This window comes from Rhodamnia argentea, chromosome 8, assembly GCF_020921035.1.
Source record: "Rhodamnia argentea isolate NSW1041297 chromosome 8, ASM2092103v1, whole genome shotgun sequence".
Classification (NCBI taxonomy): Eukaryota; Viridiplantae; Streptophyta; class Magnoliopsida; order Myrtales; family Myrtaceae; genus Rhodamnia; species Rhodamnia argentea.
The window spans coordinates 11,339,193-11,345,192 of NC_063157.1; positions in this window are offsets into that span (position 1 = coordinate 11,339,193).

The window sequence follows — 6,000 nt, forward strand, 5'->3', positions numbered from 1 at the left end:
TATATGTCCTAGAATATTTCTTGTGTGTGTGAATTACAAATCAAATTGTGAGTTATAAAGCTTGTAAAATATATATATATATATATATATATATATAAATTACTCTGGCTGAGATGAATCATGAATAGTTTCGAAGTAGAGAAGAGCCATCCAAAAACAGTTAAAAGCTCGAGTGTCGCAATGACTAGCGTCTAGCTGTCCGTCCAATTTCCAAACCGCCTTCAACGGTGCCGTCACCCTCAAAAAAGAAAAATTTGAACCCATTTCATGGACTAACACTGTCTTGTTACTTTATTTTCCCTCCCTTTGAAAAGAAATTAATCCACTTTAGATTTCTCTTCAAGTTGCTGGTAGGTGGAGGGTTTACAGCTCGTGCTTAAGGGATCAACATCAATTATTCTCGGAGGACTTTTGCTTAAGTCGATCGAAAGTATCCCCGCCATCTTCGGCTAATCAGTTTATTCTACTGTTGACGCTCTTGAACGAGGAACATTTGTCAGAGATGGAGACCACATCTATGCATATCAAATATTTCGGGCAAATAAGCTATAGACCTATTAAAATGAATCTTAAACTCATTTCTTAACTCACGTATGATGGGGTAAATTGTTATATTAGCTAGTTATATTCAATAAATGAAATGACTTGAAACCTAAAAATTAGCTTGATTTATGGCGTCACCTGTCGATTTGTTCGCCCTTATTTCTGGTTGCGGACATCGTTTAATTGCTCACCTTTGAGGGGGGTACAACAATGGACAGTGAAGGAGATGGAAACTTTGTCGTGTGTAGACATGGCTAGTTCAGCCGAACCGCCGGTTCCGGTTCCACGAAAAGGTGGAACCGACAGTTTCGGGCCGGTTCCGGTTCCATATTTTTTAATTTTAATTTTTAAAATAATAAATAATAAAATAAACATAATAAATTATAAATTATAATCAAATTGTACATTGTAATTAAATTTGGGGAAAAAAAGAGAGAGAGGAGGAATGGGCTTGAACGTAATGAATTATCATTAAGCGCCTACATATCTTCTTGAGTATAGAAGAATCAAAGCCCATATAGTTCTTTTACCTTTGATAACCCCAACTTACCTCATCGTCAATCGTTGCTACCCGTGGCGGTGATATCTGCACAATCCTCATTAAAAAATTCGTGTTTTCGATCCAGCTCTTGATGTCGAAATCTAGCCTTCGTCCAATCGTCGACACAAACTTGAGCTTCCACAAACTCCGGACTTAATCTTGAACAATGAGAGTCCAAAACTAATCCTTCAGCACTAAATGCTTGTTCAACCGCAACTGTCGAAGAAGGAGTTGCTAATATCTAGCGAATGATGATGGTGAGAATTGGGTAATCGATTAAGTGACTCTTCTACCACTCCAGGATTTGGAAATCTGTACTATGTTTGGCATCACGAAACTCAAATTGAGTGGTTAAATATTTTTCTAATTCAAAAATACTACCTGTTGCCCTTTTTTATTTTTTTTGTCTACTCTTGAGCATATTGTACCATCTACTAAGTGAGCTACCAGCTTCCCTTCGTGAGGCAATAGATTGTAAAGATCCACAATCACTTAAACCATATCTAGTATAAAATTCTCCATATAATACTACTATAGATTCTTTAACCTCTCATTGTATATTTGAAATATCTATTGCATCTTCCAAATGTAAACAATCATAATAATACACATTCAGATAATCTAGTAAACCACTAATTTAATACGTGGATAAAAAATAATACCAATTAAATAGGCAAGAGGATTTTTGAAATAATAATGCAACCATTTTTCTCGCATTACTAAAATAGTCCGAGCTAATTCAAGTATCTTTTTATATTCACTAAAAACACCACCAATATTGACACACTCTATTAAAAATAAATGCGTAGTAGGATAATAAATACCAGATAAAGTATTAGTAGCATCATTAAAAATTTTCAAAAAATCTAAATTTTTGTTTGCAAATGTCCCAATATTGCGGAAGTAAAGTAATTTCGGGAATATTTTGCGAAATAAACATATGTAATAAATCTTTGTAATCAAAAGTTTGATGAAGCAACTCGTAGGTAGAATTCCAACAAGTCGGAATCTCTTTTGGAAACCTTTTTGCCCTTCTTCCATGTTATTTACAAAGTTTTCTCCATGCTTTCATAAAATGGGCACGACTCCATAAAAATTTAATTGCACCCTTTATTGGGGTGAAAGAAGTCTTAAGAGTTCGTAAACCATCTTGTACACATAAATTTAAAACATGGCAAACATATTTAATGTGAAAAAATTGTCCGCCAAAAGAGGGTTTGCAAATATTTTCTAATTCGGGAATGGAAACGGTATTTGCGGCTGCATTATCAAAACCAATTGAAAATACTTTATTTATCAAATTATATTATTCTAAAACTTGCCTAATTATTTTATAAATATTATGAGCTGAATGTTTTTCATCAAAAATTCGAAATGTAATAAATCTTTTTTGAATGGTCCAATCGTCACCTATCCAATGACACGTGACACCCATATAAGAATGAATTTGTCAAGAATCACTCCAAATATCGTTACCTAAATGCACATGTCCATTGAATTCCACAAAAATTTTTGCTAAAGATTTTTTTTTATTTTTTATAAAGATGCAAAAGTTCATGTTTAAGAGTACTTTTTGGAATAGTTGCTGCTTGCGGAACCAACGCAGTATTTATCAAATATTTCAAATTAAAATTTTCACCAATAGTAAACGGAGCATGATCAAGGGTAACATATTTAGTTAATGTTTGTTTATAAAGTGTCTCAGTGTAACGGAATAAATGATGAGTATTAGAATTGGTATACCCGGAAATTTGTTGTTGCATAGTGTTGATCCCGGCTTGCGTTGGATGTTTTTTCCTCAGACGCCGACGGAATGTTCCGTAGCCGTCTCCTTTCGTAAATTTGTATGTTTGCGAACAATATTTACAATTTATATTATACTTACATTCGCTTTCATCATATACCTTGTCGAAGTGCAAGAACAAGTCTGACGTACTCTCTCGGCCCTTTCGTTCCGGCTCATTTGCTGTCGACGTTTTTTCGACACCGGTAGGAGGATGAAAACTTTCTTGTGTTGGGACGTGCTCGACGTTTGGAATGGGAACAACGTTGATATTATCATCTCATCTTCCCAATATGTATACTCACGAGGATCATATCCGGGAATAGGATACTCGGAATCTCTCATCGCCATCTTGGCCTTTCCAGTATTTTTGCTTCCACTTGTCATTTTTTAGAGAATTGATCGGAAGTTCAATTGAGAGAATTGATGCGGTATTGAGAGAATTGAGCGGATTGAAATAATTTGAGAGAATTGAGCCGTTTGTAGGGGGCCCGAGGGGGAGAGGGGGGGAAGAGCCCAACGGCTCTTTCCCCATCGGGCCCCACCCCCCCACTTTTTAAAAAAAATAAAATTAAACTGGTCGGAGCCGGTGGTTCCGGCCCGGTTTCGATTCCAGGCCCAAGGTTCCATTTGGCCATGACTAGTCACGTGCTCCTTAGAAGAGCAGACATGCATTGATTTCGTTAGATACAGGTGAAATGTTGACTCTCTTGTCTGTGTCAATCCGTTCGTCGATTCAATATATATAAATATGGTCGGGAGGGTTCAGTTTGCAAGCAAATCGGGCCAAACTCTGCCACCAATTCGCAGGGCTTGAAAAGGTCAACAAGTGGTTGGCGAGTGTGGATTCTAATGATACTTTTGACTTTGCTTTCATCTTTTGGTCTTTGGTGATGATTTTAGGGATGTTTTGCTTGCAAACTGAAGCATGGCACTTAAAACTTCATAACCTCAACGTCGGAAAATTATCAGCACTTATCTTCTTGCCCTTACGAATGATTATTTTCCGTTTACTTTATACTGTGATTGATATCAACACCACTCTTTGAAAAATCTATTTTCCTTATTGTAAGGCGAGAAAGTCCATCCAGTTTGGTAAATCATAAATCCATAGAAACAAATATGCTAGTGGCCTCACGAATAAGATAAAACGCGAGTCAAAATCCAAAGAGAAAGCTAAAAATATGAAAATTATTGGTGTCAAATGACGCGAGCAAATCATGCCGGTCCTGCTCTCCTCATCCGCACACGTCTCGTATCTCGAAAGAACATGAGAAATGAGAGAGAAAAATAGGGTTTTTGGCCACACCGAGGTGTACGCTCGAACAGGTCCCCTTCACTAGCTTGCAGGCATCATCAGTAATGATTCACTACGCACTAATCTGCGCAAACGCACTTAAGAACAACCGAAAGAAATATGGTCGTCAGCAGCATGATTAGTCTCGAAGAGTGCCATTATTTTCTAAACATTCCATCTCAGTTCACTACAAAAAAAAATAAGATTTTAACAACGAAATTTGCAACGAAAATTTGGGAAAAATTCGTGGCAAATTGATTTTGCCACGAATTTTGCAACGAAACTGTATTCGGCCCTCCCTCCCTCCCTCCCTCTAGGGACCCAGATCAGAGCTGCGACCATGATCTCAGCCACCATCAAAATCCCCCGCCTTCTCCCTCCCTCCCTCCCTCCCTCTCTCTGTCTCTCTAAGAACCCAGATCAGAGCTGCGACCAGTGAGCGGACTAGCCTTATATAAACAAGAATGGGAAGGGAAAATTCTAAAAGAAGCACCATTTTTGAGCGGGAAGGCAAAGATAAAAGTGCGCCAAATGAAAGTGAGATTAGCGACAAATATTGGCCTGTTCGTCGCTGACTCTTGCGACGAAAACTGGCCTTCTTCCCTAGTTCGTCGCAAATTGCTAACATAATTTAAATAAACAAAAAAAAATTGCGACGAAAATAGGATTTCGTCGCATATTTTCAGAAAAATTAAAATAGTTTGTGACGAATGATGACATTCGTCCCAAATTTCTGACGAAACCAACTACTCGTTGCAAATGGCTAATATAATTTAAATTAAAAATTCATGGACGAACGAATATTTCGTTGCAAATTTCCATAAAAAATTAAATTCATTTGCGACTAAAGGTATATTTCATGGAAAATTTTGCAACGAAATTCACCTTTCGTTGAAAAATGCTAATATAAGTTCAATAAAAATAAAAAATAAAAAAAATTTGGCGAAAAGGGTGGATTTTAAAGAGGGAATCTTTAATCAGCCATGAAATTACCCACGAAAAAATGTCATTGCAAACTGTCGGTGGAATTTCGCGACGAATTTTAGCCACGACAACGTTTGTGGCAAAAAAATTTGCGATGAAGAAACAATATTCGTGGTCATATTGCGACGAATATAGCGTTCGTTGCAAATTTTGCGTTAAAAATATCTTATGTTAAATATTGCGACAAAACAATGATCGTGGCAACTATTGCGACAAAAAGAAATGTTTGTCCCAAACTTTGCCACAAAGAAGTCTTCGTCGCAAAACATGCGACGACCACAAATATTTTGTTGCAAACTAGACGCTAGAATTTTGTGACGAAACACAATTTCGTCACAAAACAAGACAGAGGAGTTTGCGACGAAATAAAGACATCGTTGCAAATTTTTCGACCAAAAATATTTTCGTGGTCATATTGCGACGAAAGATTTCTCATGGAAAATTTTGTCACGAATCTCTATTTTCGTTGCAAAACAATTGCGACAAAAATACCATTTCGTCCCAACGTAAGGAAACGAAACTTGATTTGTCTCCATTTGCGACGAAAAATTTCTTTTGTGGCAAATTTTGCGACGAAACTTTCCCTTCGTGGCAATGTTGCGACGAAACTTTGCTTTCGTAGCAAATTTTGCGACGAAGTTTTTTTTCGTCGCAAGATTTGTCGCAAATTAGTGACGAAATTGGTTTTCGTCGCAATTTGCGTCGCAAATTGGCCACGAAATGTTTCCGTTGCAAATATTTCGTGGCAAAAGCGCTGTTTTTTTGTAGTGGTTGAGCAGTAACCCATGATCAGAGATGGTGCAAGACTTGCAGGTTAAGTCTTTGGCAATCTACTGTCTGTCACTGCTTGAG